The sequence below is a fragment of the Zalophus californianus genome, chromosome 3, assembly GCF_009762305.2.
Source record: "Zalophus californianus isolate mZalCal1 chromosome 3, mZalCal1.pri.v2, whole genome shotgun sequence".
Taxonomy (NCBI): Eukaryota; Metazoa; Chordata; class Mammalia; order Carnivora; family Otariidae; genus Zalophus; species Zalophus californianus.
The window spans coordinates 178,736,165-178,755,758 of NC_045597.1; the positions used below are offsets into that span (position 1 = coordinate 178,736,165).

At 38.9% G+C, this 19,594-nt stretch overlaps 1 long non-coding RNA gene across 1 annotated transcript in view; it reads right to left on the bottom strand.

The window, feature by feature from the left end:
- Positions 1–290: 290 nt before the first annotated feature.
- Positions 291–19,594, bottom strand: part of LOC113920861 — a 31,741-nt gene continuing 12,437 nt past the window's right edge. Inside the window, exons 3-4 of the long non-coding RNA XR_003519402.2 lie at positions 7,669–7,783; positions 291–503 (exon numbers count right to left, since the gene is read on the bottom strand). This is a non-coding gene — a long non-coding RNA (uncharacterized LOC113920861). The remainder of the gene's footprint in view (positions 504–7,668; positions 7,784–19,594) is intronic.

Below are 19,594 nucleotides of genomic sequence, written 5' to 3' on the forward strand. Positions count from 1 at the left end.
CTGGCGGAGCTCTGACCTAGCTCAAAGGTGGATTCGCAGGGCAGATGATTGGGCAATGGGCAGGAGTCAGCTACCAGCTGGGAGAGCCTATGGAACAGAGCACTAGAGAGCGAGTCATTACAACTAAATAAGGAGGAAGTGGGGAGTGGAGGCTAGCAAACCGCTCCCAGCCATGCAGGACAGATGTGAACAGAGTGACTACGTGATCTATTGTGCGCACAGGGACGCTTGCTATTAATAATTACACAATCAGAGGAAAAGGAGACTGCTCCAACAAACCGGGATGGAGGATCACTTTAGTTATGGACAACGTCTGGAGTGAAAATGGGAGTGACTTCAATTTAGATCTTTCCCTGAAGGAGATCTCGGCCCTTCTCCGCATCCAACTCTGCTGGGTCAGGAGTAGAAGATCCTGCTCTCATTGGGCAGCACTGGCATTCAAGGTCAGCCCCACAAGGATGGAGACTCCTCCACAAATGGTGTGATACCAAAGGCACTCCTAACTGGAGACAGAGAGGTGGTTATTGGGTCAGATGGACCTGGGTTTGGGGTCAGACTCTGGCATTTGCGTAAGCTTATTAAACCCCACCCAGTTTTCTCACATCTAAAATAAGGAGGGAGACTTTTCCATGGGATGACTGGGAGGATTCCGTGAAAGAATATGTGTTTATAAATATTACTGCAGCTCACCAAGCAGCAGGAACTTTTCTAATTCCAAATATGATTTACCTGTATTTATGTGCATTATTTCTTTCAAGGCAGAGTGCCTGGCAGAGAGTAAGTTTTGAAAATGTACTGATTATTAGCTTGCATGATTTTTGCCCCTCCTTTTTTTGTTGTTCTATTTTTAAATTTTATTTTAAATCCAGTATAGTCAACATACAGTGTTATATTAGTTCCAAGCATACAATATAGTGATCCAACAATTCTCTACATTGCTCAGTGCTCATCAGGGTAAGTGTACTTTCAATCCCCTTCACCTCTTTCACCCATCCCCCCACCAGCCTCCCCTCTGGTAACCAGCAGTTAAGAGTCTCTATAGTTAAGAGTCTATTTTTTGGTTTGTCTCTTTTCTTTTCTTTGTTTCTTTGTTTTGTTTCTTAAATTCCATATATGAGTGAAATCATATGGTATTTGTCTTTCTCTGACTGACTTATTTTGTTTAGCATGATACTCTCTAGCTCCATCCATGTTGCTGCAAATGACAAGATTTCATTCCTTTTTATGGCCAAATGATATTCCATTACACACACGCATACACACACACACACACACACACACACACACACACACACACCCCTACCTTTATCCTTTCATCTATCAATGGACACTTGGGCTGCTTCCATATTTTGGCTATTGTAAATAATGTTACGATAAACATAGGGGTCCATATATCTTTTCAAATTAGTGTTTTCATATTCTTTGGGTAAATATCCAGTAGTAGAATTACTGGATCATATGGTAGTTCAATTTTTAATTTTTTTGAAGAACCTCCATACTGTTTTCCACAGTGGCTGCACCAGTTTGCGTTTCCACCAACAGTGCACAGGTGTTCCTTTTTTCACCACATCCTTATCAACACTTGTTTCTTGTGTATTTTTTTTTTTTTAAGCCATCATGACAGGTGTGAGGTAATATCTCATTGTGGTTTTTATTTGTATTTCCCTGATGATCACTGATGTTGGACATCTTTTCATGTGTCCGTGGGCCATCTGCATATCTTTGGAGAAATGTTTGTTCATGTCTTCTGCCCATTTTTAATTGGATTATCTGGGGGTTTTGGTGTTGAGTTGTATAAGATCTTTTATATTTTGGATCCTAACACTTTATCGGACATGTTATTTGGAAATATCTTCTCCCATTCAGTAGGTTATCTTTCAGTTTTGTTGATTGTTTTCTTTGCTTGTAGAAACTTTTATTTTGAGTGTAGTCTCAATAGTTTGTTTTTAGTTTTGTTTCTCTTGTCTCAGGAGACATATCTAAAAAGATGTTTTTATGGCCCATGTCAGAGAAATTACTGCCTGTGCTCTCTTCTAGGACTTCTATGGTTTCAGGCCTCATATTTAGTCTTTCATCCATTTTGAGTTTATTTTTCTGTATGGTGTAAGAAAGTGGTCCAGTTTCATTCTTTTGCATGTAGCTGTCCAGTTTTTCCAACACCATTTTTGAAGAGACTCTCTTTTTCCCATTGCATATTCTTGCCTCCTTTGCTGAAGATTAAGTGACCATATAATCGTGGGTTTGTTTCTGGGCTGTCTATTCTGTTCTATTGATCTATGTGTCTATTTTTGTGCCAGTACCATACTGTTTTGGTTACTACAGCTTTGTAGTATAACTTAAAATCTGGGATTGTGATACCTCCAGTTTTGTTTTTCTTTTTCAAGATTGCTTTGACTGTTTGTGATCTTTTGTGGTTCCATACAAAAATTAAGATAGTTTGTTCTAGTTTTGTAAAATATGTTGTTGGTATTTTGATAGGAATTTGATTAAATCTATAGATTGCTTTTGGTAGCATGGACATTTTAACAATATTGATTCTTCCAGTCCATGAGCATGGATTATCTTTCTATTTGTGTTATCTTCAATTTATTTTGTTATTGTGTTATAGTTTTTAGACTACAGGTCTTTCACTTCTTTGGTTAAGTTTATCCCTAGGTATATTATTATTTTGGGTGCAATTATAAATGGGACTGTTTTCTTTAATCTCTCTTTCTGCTGCTTCATTATTAGTGTAGAGAAATGCAATAGATTTCTTATATTGATTTTATATCCTGTGATCTTACTGAATTCATTTATCAGTTACAGTAGCTTTTTGGTGGCGTCTAGGATATTCTATATATAGTATCATGTCATTTGCAAATAGTGAAAGTTTTCATTTCTTCTTACCAGTTTGGATGTCTTATTTATTTATTTATTTAGTTAGTTAGTTAGTTAGTTCTTGTCTGATTGCTGTGGCTAGGACTTCTAGTACTATGTTGAATAAAAGTGGTGAGAGTGGACATCCCTGTCTTGTTCCTGACCTTTAGGGAAAAGCTCTTAGTTTTTCACCATTGAGGATGGTGTTTGCTGTAGGTTTTTCATAAATGGCCTTAATTATGTTGAGGTGTGTTCCCTCTAAACCTACTTTGTTGAGGGTTTTCATCATGAATGGATGTTGCACTTTGTCCAATTTTTTTTTCTGCATCTGTTGAAATGCTCATAAGGTATTTATCCTTTCTCTTGTTGATGTGATGTATCACATTGATTGATTTGTGAATATTGAACCACTCTTGCATCCCTGAAATAAATCCCCACTCGATTGTGGTGAGTGGTTTCTTTAATGTATTGTTGGATTTGGTTTGCTAGTATTTTATTGAGGATTTTTTGCATCTATGTTCCTCAGAGATATTGGCCAGTAGTTCTCCTTTTTGTAATGTCTATATCTTGTTTTGGCGTGAAGGTAATACTGGCCTCATAGAATGAATTTGGAAGCTTTCCTTCCTCTTCTATTTTTTGGAATAGTTTTGAGAAGAATAGGTATTAACTCCTCTTTAAATGTTGGTAGAATTCACCTGTGAAGCCATCTGGTCTTGGACTTTTGTTTGTTGGGAGTTTTTTGATTACTGATTCAATTCCATTGCTGATAATCAGTCTGTTCAAATTTTTTCTTTCTTCCTGATTCACTTTTGGTAAGTTATATGTTTCTAGGAATTTATCCATTTCTTCTAGATTGTCTGATATGTTGGCATATAATTTTTCATACTATTCTCTTACAATCCTTTGTATTTCTGTGGTGTTGGTTGTTATTTCTCCTCTTTCATTTCTGATTTTGCTTGAGTCCTCTCTTTCTCTCTCTCTCTCTCTTTATGAGTCTGGCTAAAGGCTTATCAATTTTGTTGATCTTTTCAAAGAACTGGCTCCTGGTTTCATTGATCTATTGTTTTTATTTATTTGTTTCTATTTTATTTATTTCTGCTCTAATCTTTATGATTTCCTTACTTTTATTGGTTTGGGGTTTGGTTTGTTCTTCCTTTTCTAGCTCCTTTAGGTTTAAGGTTAGGCTGCTTATTTGAGATTTTTCTTGCTTCTTGAGGTAGGCCTGTATTGTTATAAACCTCCCTCTTAGAACCACTTTTGCTGTATTGCAGAGATTTTGGACCATTGTGTTATCAATTTCATTTGTCTCCAAGTATTTTTTTTTTCCTCTTTGATTTCTTGGTTGACCCATTCATTGCTTAGTAGCATGTAATTTAACCTCCATGTATGTGTGCTCTTTTCAGATTTTTTTCTTGTGTTTGATTTCTAGTTTCATAGTATTGTGGCCAGAAAAGATACATGGTATGACTTTAATCTTTTTGAATTTATTAAGACTTGTTTTGTGGCCAATTATGTAATCTATTCTGGAGAATGTTCCATGTGCACTTGAAAAGAATATGTATTCTGATGTTTTAGGATGGAATGTTCTGAGTATATCTGTTAGATCCATCTGGTGCAATGTGTCATTCAAAGCCACTGCTTCCTTGTTGATTTTCTGTTTGGATGATCTATCCATTGATGTAAGAGGGGTGTTAACGTCCCCTACTATTATTGTATTACTATTGATTACTTCCTTTATGTTATGAGCTGCTTTATGTATTTGAATGCTCCCACAATGGGTGCATAAATATTTATAATTGTTATATCTTCTTGTTGGATTGTCCTCTTTTATTATTATATAGTGTCCTTCTTTGTCTCTTTCTGCAGTCTTTTTTATTTTTTTAAGTCTATTTTTTCGATGTAAGTATTGCTGCCTTGGCTGTCTTTTGACATCTATTGGCATGATAAAAGTGTTTCTCCATTCCCTCATGTTCAATCTGCAGGTGTCTTTAGGTCTGAAATGAGTCTCTTGTAGGTAGCAAATAGATGGGTCTTTTTTTTTTTATCCACTCTGTCACCCTATTTCTTTTGATTGGAGTGTTTAGTCTATTTACATTCAAAGTAATTATTGATAGATATGTATTTATTACCATGTTTTTGCTTGTTTTGTAGTGGTTTTTGTAGTTTTTCTCTGATCCTTTCTTCTCTTGCTCTTTCATAGGTCATTGGAGGGGGAGTTAGTGATATATTTGAATTGCTTACTCTTTATTTTTTCCATATCTATTACTGGTTTTTGATTTGTGGTTACCATTCAGTTTGCATATAACATCTTCTGTATATAGCAATCTACATTAAGTTGATGGTTGCTTAAGTTTGAACACATTCTTTACTCTTCTCCCCTGCCACATTTTAGATATATGATGTCATACTTTACATCCTTTTATTTTGTGAGTCCTTTGACTGATTTTTACAGATATACTTATTTTTACTGCTTTTGTGCTTCCTAGTTTTCTTACTTCTACTTACGAGCTTTCTTTTCCATTCAAAGTGTCCTCTTTAACATTTCTTGTAAGGCTGGTTTAGTGGTCATGAATTCCTTTAACTTTTGTTTGTATGAGAAACTCTTATCTCTTCTTCTATTCGGAGTGTTAGCCTTGCTGAATATTCTTTGCTGCAAGATTTTTCCTTTCAGCACTTTGAAGAGATCATGCCATTCTCTTCTGGCCTGCAAAGTTTCTGCTGATAAATCAGCTGGTTGCCTTATGAGGTTTTCCTTGTATGTAACTGTTTGTTTCTCCTGCTGCCCTTGAAATTCTCTCTTTATCACCACTTTTTGCCATTTTAATTACTATGTGAATTGGTGTGGCCCTCCTTGGTTTGATTTTGCTTGGGGCTCCCTGTGTATCCTTGATCTGGACTTCTGTTTTCTTCCCCAGATTTGGGAAGTTTTCAGCTTTATTTCTTCAAATAAATTTTCTGCCCCGTTTTTTCTCTCTTCTCCTTCTGGGGTCCCTATAAAGCAAATGTTATTATGTTTGATGGTGTTGCTGAGTTCCCTAAGTTTATTTTTCATTTTGTACTTTTTTTCTCTCATCTGTTCAGTGTGATTGCTTTCCATGACTCTGTCCTCCAGGTTGCTGATCTGTTCTTCTGCTTCCTGTAGTCTACTATTCATTCCATCTAGTGTATTTCTAATTTTGCTTATTAAGTTCTTCAATTCTAACTTGTCCTTCTTTATATTTTCTATCTCTTTGGTAAGGGTTTCACTGTGGTCTTCCACTCTTTTCTCAAGTCTTGTGAGTAACTTTACAACCATTACTTTAAATTCTCTATTAGGCATATTATTTATCTCCATTCTGCTTAGGTATCTTACTGTGATTTTTGTCCTGTTCTTTCATTTGGGACATATTCCTCCATCTCATTTTGTCTAACTCTCTGTTCCTATGTTTTAGGAAAGTCAGCTATGTCTCCTGCTCTTGAAAGTAGTGGACTTATGGAGATGAGGTTCTGTAGTGCCTTGTAGGGCAGTGTCTCCTGTTCACTGGAATCTGGTGCTTCAGGGCCATCTTTTATGTATGTTGCCTACTGTTGTAGCTGAGCTACTTTTTCTGTCAGTCCAATTAGTCATCTGCGATGGCTTTCTTTGCCTGTTGTGGGCAGAGTTTTGTCCCTGTACTGTTAGTGGGCTGGTCTGGGGCCACCTTGGGCTTTAGTTGAGTCAGACCAGGCATTTGCCAGAGATACAGTAACACCAAACTGCAGGACACTTCCCTGAGAAGGTTTTGTTAATGGGGGGAAGGGAGAGAGGCTGCAGTAAGACCAGCTGTTTGCCCCCAGCCTACCGCTGGGGTTGTAGTCAGATGGTGTATGTGGTTATCTTCCCCCGCTCCCTGAAGCAGGGGTCACTTTGGAGTGCTGCTGCCCTTGTTGAGACTGCTTGCACACTACCAGGTTTGTGGCACTGCTTTGCATGGGCTCTGGCCAACAGCATATTGGAAGGGGCAGGTCTGCAGGAGAACATGAGGGTGGGGTGTGCAGTGACAGTGAGTTCCATGCTGGTTCACTGCAGGAGGGGACCTGCAACTGCTGGGACTGAGACAAGTTGGGTTGGATGGGAGGGACCCACAGAAATGTGCAGAGGTGCGGCTTGCAGTGTTAGCAGGGTTTTCGAGAATCTGCTGTGGGAGGTGACCTGGTACAGAGGCCTGGCTGGAGGGGGTGTGCCTGAATGGGAACTCCAAGGGTGGGGCACACTGTTAGGAAGTTAAGTAGGGAGTTTTGGCACTGCCCTGGTTCCGTGCATTTAGGCTAGGGGGTGGAGGAGGGAAATGGTGCCCACCAACTGCTTTGTTCTGGGAGAAGTCTCCCAAGGATCCCTGCCCCTCCAGCACACACTCTGAGATTAGTAAACAAATCTCCCTCCCCTATGCCCCACGTGTTTTTCAAACTGCTGCTGCTATGCTGTATCTCCGAGGGGCTGTTTGTTGGGGACTCAGCTTCCTCCTGCTAGCTCTCCTAGAGCCAGGCCAGCTGATTTTTAAAGTTCTAGATTTTAACTCTTACTGGTTGTAAGAACTCACAAAATTCATCCCTTATGGCTTTCAAAGCCAGATACTATGGGGATTTGTCTACCCTGGGCATTTTCCCTGGTGTTATAGTCTGTTTCCCTGCCTTCTTCCGCTGTGGCTCCCTCCCTCTGGCAGCCAGACCCATAGGGTTTTGTTTGCTACTATGTCTCTGCCCTTCCCACCCTCTTCAATGTGGTCTCTTCTCTACATTTAGTTGTGGAGAGTCTGTCCCTCCAGTCTTCGGGTTGTTTTTTGGGTTATTTACACTGATGTAAGTGTCATCTAGTTGTATCCACAAGACAAGGTTCACTTAGGGTCCTCTTCCTCGACCATCTTCCCTGGAAGTCTGTCCCTCCTTCCTTCTTGGCTTATAATTTGCACTGTTATGGGAGAATGAAAAATACAGTCGTGAACCAAATACAGTTGTGATCACTGCCCGAACACCTCCTGATCAAATTATTTCACAATTAGATATAAAAATACAAACTCTGAGAAGTTATGTGGAGGAAAGCAATGCAGGACAGTATGCGAGAGAATCATGGGGTGAATTTATTTTAGCAAAGTATTCAGGGAAGGACTCATAAGGAGGCAGTACCCATATCCTGTGTACTGAATGACAAGGAAGAGGAAGTCCTCTGAGAGTGAGGCAAGGGCATTTGAGAAAGAGGGGATCTGCAGGTGCCAAGCTCCTGACCAGGCAAGAACTTGGCACATTTGAGGACCCTGAGGGAAGGTGGAAGATGAGAGAGGCAGAAGGCAAAAGATTGCCCCAAAGTAAGTCTCCAGCAGTAGGCGGTTGTTACACTACAGACGGCTTTGATAATCATATACATATTATGTATATGCACACATATATACATACAAACATAAACATATATAGTGTGCCTACCTTGTGGTCTTCTGGTTTGAATTTAATAGAGAAGTAATGAAAAGCCATTAAAGAGTTTCAAGCTTGGAAGAAGCATGATTTACACTTGAAAAGTGTCTATTACCATTTGAAAAGTGGAAAATCAGTGGGGAAGAGGAGAAGGAGTTGAAAGGAGCAATTAGGAAGCTCCTGCTATAATTCAGGAAGGAGTGGATGGTGATTTGGACTACAGCCATTCTGATGGGACTGGAGAGGAATGGCTGGACTGAGGATGTACTTGGAAACAGTGCTGAGAGCTCTTGGTGAAACTGAGTGTGGAGAGGAAGAAGGGAGAGGAAGAAAAATTCTGCTCTAAGATGTGGAGCCCTGGCTGAATAAAGACTGGGAGAGGACCAGGCATGAAAAGACAATTAGAAGTGCTGTATGGATATGCAAATTTTGAGATATTTGTCAGATAATGAAGTGGATAGCTCAAGTAGGCAGACATGTGTATGAATCTAAAGCCCAAGAAAACATGTATATAATTGGGAGTAGTAGGAAATATGTGATTTTTTTCGTGATGTGTTTTTTTAAAGATTTCATTTATTTATCTGTCAGAGAGAGAGAGCGCACAAGCAGGGGGAAGAGCAAGCAGAGGGAGAAACATTCTCCCTGCTTAGCAAGGAGCCCGATGTGGGAGTCGATCCCAGGACCTTAGGATCATGACCTGAGCTGAAGGCAGACACTAAACTGACTGAGCCACCCAGGCATCCCAGAATATATGTGATATTTAAAGACAGGGATAGATAAAATCATATGGAAAAACCTATAGAAAGAGAAAAGGGCAAAATATGTTAAAAACATTCATTTCTCCTCACTGACCCTAAGAATTATTTAAAAAAAAAACAGTAAGTTTTTTTCTTTGGCAAAAAGAAGACATCTCATTATGAGCCACTTGATTTTTTATTAACTGCCTGTGTAAAGCCTTTCCCTACACTTCAGTTAAGGTAGTCCTATTTGTGATTCATTCATCAATGTTCTTTATATATCGAGAATATAGACTTTTACTTTCTATGTTGCAATAGTTCTAGTTTGTCATTTATCTTTTAGAATTCTGTATAAGACTGAGTTTTTTGGGCGCCTGTGTGGCTCAGTCGTTAAGCATCTGCCTTCGGCTCACGTCATGATCCCAGGGTACTGGGATCGAGCCCCACATCGGGCTCCCTGCTCAGCGGGAAGCCTGCTTCTCCCTCTCCCACTCCCCCTGCTTGTGTTCCCTCTCTCGCTGTGTCTCTCTCTGTCAAATAAATAAATAAAAAATCTTTAAAAAAAAAGATTGAGTTTTTTTCCATTCTTTTCCTCAGTAGTATGATTTTGCTTTTGTTTTTGTTTTTGTTAAAGAAATCTAGAATTTTCTTCATGATTTTGCCTTTGGCATAATGTTTAGAAAGTTCTTGCCCACTACCAAGTTTTTAGAACAAAAATATAGACACTTAGAAGTTTATTACAGCATTATTTATAACTAATTTAAAAAAAAACTAGAAATAACCTAAGAATGTATCAAAAATTGATTTATTAAATATGTGACTTTATAAAATGTTTTCAGCCATTAAAAATAATGCCTGTCAGTTAGGTAGCCGACTCTTGATTTCCGCTTAGGTCATGATCTCAGGGTCCTGGGATCAAGACCCACATCAGGCTCTGCACTCAGCAGGAAGTTTGTTTGAGGATTCTCTCTCTGCCTCTCCCCCAGGTCTCATTCCTCTGCCCTCTCTCTCTCAAATAAATAATCTTAAAAAAAAAAATAAAAATAATGTGTGTCTGTTTACTGACATTGAATCATCTCCGCTATGTATTTAATAAAATAAGAAAAGAGAGAATAGAACATATCATTTTAGGATGATTCCCTTTTTGGAAAACTTTTATTATTAGCAGCCATATTTCTGCCTATTGCTATTTCTATGATAAAAGAGTAATCGTTTTACTTATGTATATCTTATCCCCCAATTAATTCTTGAGCTTGTATACTCTCTTCATATGCTACCTACTCAAAAAAAGTTAATTAATTAAATTTTATACACATTAATAAGAGATCATTTCTGATTTTTTAAATTTATACTATTAATGACGTCTATCATTTATTTAGCACATAATATGGCACACACATACTTCAGTTTAAAAGAGTAGAAAACTGGCAACAAATATTTCAACAAACAAATAATGAAGTTATCATTGTCTCTCACCTAATTAGCAAGTCAAAAATTTGGATGTTGACTGTCTTTCATAAAACTCTTCCAGCTTTTTCCCTTTAGGCAATCAGCCTGGGAATTTTCTTCCTTTTCATGGCCAGGGGCAGACATGTCAAATAACCCATCCAAGGCTGACCTTGACAGCTTTGTATCTGCCTCCCTCCAACCCCCATTTCCACTCTACACACCTCTAGATACCCAGAGCCAGCAAGCTGCCCTAAGCCTCAGATTCTGTTACTTACTTAGACCTCCCCCCCACCCTTCTTCCCTCCACCCAGAATTCTCTCCAACAAATCCCCTCCCTACCCAGCTGTGGTCTCATTTCTTTAGCACAGCTGGTCTTATCTAGGAATTATGGGGAAGGCAATCTGATTCAATTTATTCTGAAGAAGTAATAGTTGACATACATTTGATCTTCCAGGAGTCATTTGCATCCAAAATAAAATTAAGACGTAAAGGAGGAGGGAACCCTGTAGCAAAAAATGACTGTCATTGGAAAGTTAACTAGTATAGTCAATTGAAGTAAAAGAAAAAAAAAAGGCAAATATCTCTGGACTATCCTGCTCAGGCTGAGGGTCGAGTTGGAAGTGAGAGCAAGAAAGTAAGTGTACCAGGAAAAGTGGGGGGAGGGGCGGGGAGAAGAAGCGTTACTTCCTTTCTGATGCTCTTGATTTTTACAATCTCTTCCTTGTCTACATTTTGAAATCCATAGATCCTCTAAAATCTCTACATTTGGTCTTGTCTTGTTTTCTTATAGACCTTTCCCCTCACTTTGGTGGCAGTGAGATCTCTGGCAACAGAAAGGAACCAGCAAGGAGTTTGAACTCCTTGTGCCTGATAGTACCCACCTTGGGGAAGGTCAAAGAGATGTACATTGCAAGAAAGCCCCAAACCATTTCACCCATTTTTCCTCTACATCCAACCTCACATTTCCTGTCTCCAAAGAGTCTCACCAGATCCTAAATTGGCCAGGTCTTGAGAAAACTGAGAAACCACACTGTCTTGGTCCAAAGAAATAGAGACACAGGGCTTACATTTTTCTCTTCCATTAGCATTCAAGTATTTTAATGAACACCAGATTTTACTATTTGTTCCTAGGGGAGAATGTTTGAGTTTTCTGTGGCTCATTTTATTTTTAATATTTAAAAATCTTTTCCCTCAATGAGGCATAACCGTAATTGCATTTGTAAGAAGTAGGCTCTATTTTGTTTGGTGGAGCTGTTTCATAAATGTGGTGACAAAAATTAAGTTCATGTTCCTTTTGTAAGGTGCTTTTCTCCCCATCTTTAAAAAATTGAAAAACAAACAAACACATTATCAAGACCTGGAGATTTTCAGGCTGACCCAGATCCTTGTTATGTGTGAATACCAATGCGTAATGACCGATAAGAAGCCATGTAAGCAGGTAGGTACAAAGAAAAAGTCCTGTGCAAAGGGTATTCAAATTGTTTCATCTAACCACAAAGAAGAGCAAATCATTCCCAAAGTATAAAGTGGTTTAAAGACACGGAATTGAGAACTAAATTTGAAGCTGACATCTTGACAGTCTCATGACCTAGTTTCAGGCACAAAGCTATACAAGAGTGACAAAGGAGGAAAAAGAAGGAGGGGCAGATGGAAAGAGCCAGAGAAAAGGTAGTAAAAGAGAAAGACGGTGAGGTGCTGCTGCGAGGGGTAGAAAGGGCATCAGAAACCAATTAAGAATGTGATACTACAGGAGAATGTAGACTGACAACCTTAAAAGTGCTCTTCAGCAGGCGACTGATACATGGGATAAGTCTTAGACATTTAAATATTTGTAATATATACTACTCTATTTATCAGTATAAATTTACATTTTCCAATACACTAGTGACCAGTGCTCTATGAGAACAACAATGAAGTGAAAACTGAGGAAAGGGAAGTCAGTTTTATGCTTATTTTTCCAACTTCTTAGATGGTTAACTGCAGGTGGTACTTCAAATATCTGAAGTTTTTTTCTGTATCTATGTTCAACAGGACGACATCTCAAACAGGCATCTCTGATTTCTTAACCCTAACGGGGGCCAGATTAGAGAAAAGACAAGAGAGTTCCCAGGAGTGACCTCATCATAAGGATGGGAGTGAATACACCTGCCAGAGACAACATGAAGGTCTGGGGATCATAGGAAGCAAGAAAAGAAATGCTCCCGGTACAGTGCTCAGGCGGTCGGATAGCCCAGCCCTGGCCTGGCAGCATGTACATCATAGAGTGGAGGAGGATGCCCTGGCAGCTACCCTCCTATAAAGAGCACAGGTGGGTCTCCCAAACAATGGCAGCAGCAACAAAATGACAGAGGTAAGTCTTGCCTCAACGGGACATTCACAGCGTCGTCCAGGTTTGGTTGCAGGGAATCTGTGCTGAATATTGCAGGTCAGTGGGGCAGCAATGCCCAGGATTGATGTACAGACTTTATAGACAAACCTGGGAAACCTCAGAAATGTCAGGGGAGTGGGACACTTGAATGCATTGTATTTCCTGACATCAATCAGGTGAGGTTTTCCAGCCAATGAAAATTGGATATTAAAGTCAATACGATGCATTCATAATCCCAAATAGAGAAGGGTGGGTCAACTGGTTCCATTTGCATTGTCCTTTCCTCTTGACTATTATACAAATCCACTCAACAAAGGAAATCCTGAAGACTTAACCCCTCTTGAGTGGCGACTTTGAATGCCCCAAATTCTTTTGGTTAATAGTCTCCAATTTATGCCTCAAAGATAGAAGGTTATGTTTTTCTTTTAAAGATAAGCTAAGATTTAAGGTGAAAAAATACGTGTATCTTCCAGATGAAGTGTTACCTCGCACACTCATTACACAATGCCCATTCTTCTGGTTACAATTTTCCTATCATTTTAGCAAGGCTGGGCGTAACAGAGAGCTCTGATGTTTAACAGTTTTGTGAATACTGTATGTGGATTTCATTCTGGCGACCCTGCCTTTTGTACATTCAGGCTTTGATAAGCACTATCTCAGTGGATGTGCCCATTGCTTAATTTCAAATTCCATTTAATACCCTCCCAAGGTCTTTTCAGAAGCAATAAACTGAGGTTTCATTTAACTATAACTTGAGCTTTTTAAATTAAGATCAAATTTGTCATAACACAAATGAAGCACACTGGCTAAGTTAAATGTTCTGTCTGGGGTTTAACACACATTTTTCTGTAAAAAAGCAGATTAGTAAATATTTTTGGCTTTGTGTGCTACATCTACTCACCTCCGCCACTCTACCATGAAATATACAATATTATATAAACAAATAGGTGTGGCTATGTTCTAATAAAACTTTATTTACAAAAACAGGCAGCCAGCCCAGGGTCACAGTTTGTTGACTTCTAGTCTGGGTCTTTACCTGCTGCTATAGATACCTTTGTCTTGTGATGTTGTTGTATCCCTAACAATGGTACCTGTTTTTGGTGGTTAACCATGAGTAGAGAAGAAAACAGATTTCAGAAAATGAGAGCCTAGCCATTAGAACTGAAATGCCTAGCTCTGTACAAGAGCGTTAAACAAACAACAAATGAAGCTCTTTTAGTAAACAGATACTCACCGATGTTAAGAAAAAAAATCACAAAGGGCAAACCCTTGGTATGAAGAATTTAAAATAAAGATCAAGTAGATCTGTAGCCTAATTATAAAAGCACATCCATACCCACAAGTGAAAAGGATGATGTCATACCAAAATGATAAAGGAATTACTTTATTATGTAGATTGATGAATATTTGAAATGCATGGTTTCAGAAAGTCCTATCTCACCGTGTAAGCAACAAAGCTGTCTCTTGATTGCTGATTAAGCCCATAAATTCTCGGGAATGATAGGCATGAACAGCTAAAGCCAAAGAGAGATGCAAAATAAAAGGAATCTGCCTCCCTTTCCTCTAATGTCTAACCATGGCAACCACGCTCAATGCTATAAAAGGTGAAGATGCAAACTTGCCTATTGAAGGCAGCCGATGGTTTTTCACTAACAAACGTCATTTCCAAAGATAATATGTTGATTTAAACTTTCAGCTTTCCTCAGGAAATATTTTTTATAGGCCCACATTTTAGAAAAGCCTCTTTTTCAAGCAATGAATATGCAAGGGGGGAAATGTGGCTTCCCTGTGGTTTCTACCATAATATAAACACCGGTCCCTCATGTCGTTCTCTGTTCTGCAGATCAGAAAACTAGTTTTATTCAAACTTGAAAAATAAAATGACAAATTCCTGGTAGCTTATCTAGGTATTCGGTAGTTTCTGTGGTTTCTTTGTGCAGCTAGAAAGAAATCCTTTTGCACTGGGTTCTTTGGTAAAAATTACACTTAAGATTTAAACCAAGAGTGGTTCGTGTTAGATATTCTTTCCTACCCATCTTCTTACCACTTTTTTTTAATTTAATTTTTAATTAACGTACAGTAAAATTTACTCATTCAGCTGTGGGTTCTGTGAATTTTAACACGTCTATAAATTGACGTAAACACAACAACAGACCTTTCCAGCAGGCCCCCAAAGTCCCCCATGGTACCCCTGCAGGGCCACTCCTTTCTCCACCTCTGTTTCCCTGGCAACCTCTGATCTGTACTCATCACTACAGTTTTGCCTTTTTGAGAGACTTTTCATCTAAAATCATGCAAGAAAAAAAAATCATGTAGTATGTAATCTTTTGAAACTACCTTCTTGTACGTAGCAAAATGCTATCGAGATCCGGCCAAGTTGTCCCGTGTGTCAATAGCTCTTTTCTTTTTATTGCCAATGAGTTTTCCATTATATTGATGTACCATGGATTCTTATCCATGCACTGAAAGACATTTGGGTTTTTCCAGCTTTTGGTGATGCTGAATGGTGCTCTGTAAATATTCATGTACAGGTTTTTGTGTGAACGTAAGTTTTAACTTCACTTAGGTAAATACCTAAGAATGGGACATCAATTGCTAAGTTAAATGTATCTTTAACTTTATTAGAAACTACAAACTGCCTTCCAAAGTGGCCGTAGGGTACTATTTTTGCATTCCCACTAGCAATGAATGAGAGTTCCTGTTGTTCCTCATCTTCACTAGCATCTCATATTTTCAGTATTTTTGTTTTTAGTCGTTCTAATGGGTGGGTAATAGTGCCCCCCTTTAAAAAAAAAAGTGTTTTCTCTTTTAGCGTTTCTATTTTATACTCTTACTAAAAATTATGTCTTCTGACTCCCTATTTTGCTCTAGCGCTAAAGAATCTATGCTTTAAGGAAGATTACTCTCATTCTTTTAACATCTTTCTTTCCTTTTCCCCATTCTTAGTGGTTCTGAGCTAATTGTAGATGCAATTCTTATTTCAGAAGGAGTAGTGAGTAAGTGGTTAATAGACAGTGAATCACCTACTTTGGAGCAACACCCTATTGGCCAGGGATTGGCCATGTTGATTCAGGTGTGTGTATAGTATTTTTTAAGAAGCAGAACTGGATTATCCCCCTAAGGTAATATACCTACAAATTGTCATACAAATCCAGGCTTGCCAAATAAAAGAGATGCCTAATAAATACAGTATATCTCCACATATGTTGACAACCTATACTATAATATGGTTACATAAATAGCTAAACACTAGAAGGCCAAACTTGACTGTGCATATCAGATTTGGGGACCGAACTCCTGTGCACTAACTATCGGTAGAAATGACACGAGGGTATAACTGGGGATTTCAGTGCAGGGATTCATTCTGAAAACTGCCAAGGTAGAGAGGGCCGAGGGAAGAGTGACTAGAGGGATGATGCTGAGGGACCAGCCGGGGAATGACTAAACCCAGTTCCGGATCCAGTTCCTCAGTTATGCACTTGTTCAAAGTGGGTGGCCTCGGGAAAGCCTACAGATGGGCCAAGGGCAACAGGGAAGAGGTGAGCTTTGCAGAGGTGTGGCAATGAGGACTCACATGGGGTGTCGTAGAGAAAGTGTATGTCCTTTACTGATTGGAGGTCATCAAGACTGAAAATAATATACAATTAAAAAATAGTTTTAAAGAGGGATGGCTTGACAGCCCAGGATAACATGAAGAGTGTAAAGCAGAAAGAAAGGAAACTAGTTGAGAGACTCTTTGGCCCCAAACTCTTAATGTAGACCCTGCTTTTTCTCTCCTGTTCCGTCAGTGTCAAATTCCTCTCTATTCTCTTCTTTTACATTCATATCAACCCCACCTCACCTAGCACTGTGTTGCTTCAATCTTGGGTTACTCATGGTTCCATGTTTCTTATGTTATCCCTTCCCAGAGAATGTTTGGAACAATTATCTCATGTAGCCAGCAACCATATGGATACCATTTAGACAGTGAAGAGGCTGTGGTTTAAAAAATTTTTCTTAATATTTTCAGTGTAAACTTTTTGTTTCATACTTTGTTATTTCCCAATAAAAGAGAGATCCAAGTTCAGTGTGATGTGAGTCAGCAAAGCCCCTCAACCACTCCTGTCTGCTGGGGAAGCAGGCTGCTGTTGTCACCTTGACTCCCCACAGGCCCCCCAAAAATCCTTGGAATAGACCAAGCACCTTTCTCAGGGCTACTGTTTTCTGATGGATTTAAAGAGAGAAAGCTGATCTAGAATCTGGACATTTCCAGGATCAGGATCCCAAGAACTGTATAAACAAAGTCCACGAAAATGACTAGACCCAAAATTCCTGGTACACTGGAAAATGTACCACAGGGTCTTGTACATAGTTGTCACCTGATATATACACTTACTAAACTGAATTGGATCTCACTATTTTATTTGACGTAACCCTTTTTTCTGCTCCATTTCTCCTTGCTATAAGAACAAGTGAACATGAGTCATTAGAGGAAAAAGGCTTTTGAAAGAGAAAAACACTCACCAACTACATGTAGAAATTAAAAGTAACTATAAAACTCTTGGCTTGTGGAGACACAACTGTCATTGACCCACATGCTAAAGCATGGCATGATATGTGTATACATTTCCCTGGGCAGTAAGTTTGTTGATGCACAATGAAATGTGTGTGCTTTTATTTAAAGTTCAAAGGGAAATTTTCCGTTAGAAAGTCTTCTGATTGGCTGCCACTGTCAAGTTATTCCTTCACTCTTATCTTCTATCTCTAAGTAACTAGAGGCAACACACAAGAAAAGCATTTGAGGAGAGCCTGGGTGGCTCAGTCGGTTAAGGGTCTGACCCTTGGTTTTTGGCTCAGGTTATGATCTCGGTCAGGCTCTGACCTCAGCGGGGAGTCTGCCTGAAGTTTTTCTCTCTTTCCTCTCCCTCTCTGCCCCTCCCCCCCAAATAAATAAATAAATCTTTTAAAACAAACAAACAAAAGAAGTATTTGGAAACAAATTCTGAATAAGCTTATCTTCATTAGGCCATGCTTAATTACATACCTTCGGTCAACAATTTATTAAATAAAACTACCAGAAAGTCAGGTGATGTTCATTCTACTTTGTAAGTATTACCTGGCAGTAAGTACTAAACTTCACCCAATGATTGCCTCAATCTATGACTTCATCATTCTACATTTTCTGAATGAATCTGCCCATCTAGCTGCTTAAAAACCAAGGAGCTTAAATCAATGTATTAACATCCAATAAGAAATGTGTTGTGTTAGCATGGTCTTTAAAAAATATCTGAAAGTAAAACTAATCTTATCATTTTGGAGGTAGGGTGGCAGGCTTTTCTTTTTTTTTTTTTAATAAAATTATGTAAGATGAATGAGCTAGATATTGCAATAAGGAATACATTACAGGCATCCGTAGTTCATCTCTATCTGGGGCGGATATCACATGCAGTGTTTCCCTAAAATATAACCTAACCACCACCAGACTGCCCTGAACAACCCACATCGGTAATATCTAGTTTTCCTACTTACTGGAGAGTATGTTTTTAATTGACCACATTTTTAAAAGCTTTGACAGGATCAGTTCTGTCATTTTCAGTGTGATGACTACAATATTTTTTTTAAAAGCTCCTTTTTGGAAAGTCATAGCATTTCTCATTAGGTTTCCATTGTCAGAATCCAAGTTTGAAATTTCAGAAGAGTTGCAAAGAACTGTCCCCCCACACACTTTCCCCATTTCTTTATCCCACTTGCCTCATATAATTGTATATGTGCATATAATCTATCAAAAAGATTACCAAATATAACCCTGGGAAAAGCCAGGGTAGGTGTACTTCCACAAATATTTACAGGCTTTGTGTCTGAGGCTTTGTACATGGACATTTACCATTTTCATTTGTGCCAAGTTTGAGTATGTCTGTATGATCAGATGCTAAAAGAATTAAACAGACGCGGATTGAGTGACTTTAAGCAAATACTTCCTGAATCCCAGTTTCTATTTCTATAAACCTTGAGGTGGGAGGGAGATAGCTCTACTAAGCAGTTTTCCAGGCCCCCTCCTTTAGCTGTAGTCTGAGACTCCAAAGACAAATTTCTTTCTGTTGTCGACCGATTGGTAATTATTACCCGTTAATTGGTAATAAGTACTGATTGGTAATTAATTACCTGTAATTATTTACATGTGCAGCAAACAAGCCAAGACAGTTACACGCACAGCTTCATGGCACTATTCTTTCACTTGTGCGCCAGCTCCTGGTGTCTCTGCCTAATTTCCAAGCCTAGTTTGTCAACCATAAGAGGGCTCCCTCAACGAAATCCTGTGCTTTGCTCTGAGATTGTTGAATTCATGCTTTTTCTTCCCCCTCTGCCTCCATCTCATAACCTTGAAAATAGCCAGGTGGCCTACTCTAAATCACCCAGGGTTAATTAGTCACTGTTTATTTGTATGCATCGGTCCTCTCTGCTCCCAACATCTGCTTCTTGTACTCAATGTTTAGCATCTATCATGCTCATCGTTACCTCTGATGAGGCTGGTTGGTCACCGGGGCAAAGTTTCAGCCAAACTTTAAGTGAGTTTTCTTCATGTTGGCACACTGAACAAATATTTGTTGAATAATGACTGATTTGGTTAGGGAGGAACCATAGGTTCATGTAAAGTGCGTGGTTTCTAGTAGGTGGAGTGTAAATTTCATCTGTTGATGTTATTCACTACCACTGCATTGACATAATAGTTGTAAAGAAAGATAATATAGTATTACGGAGTTCTTTTCCTATCAGCTGCCGT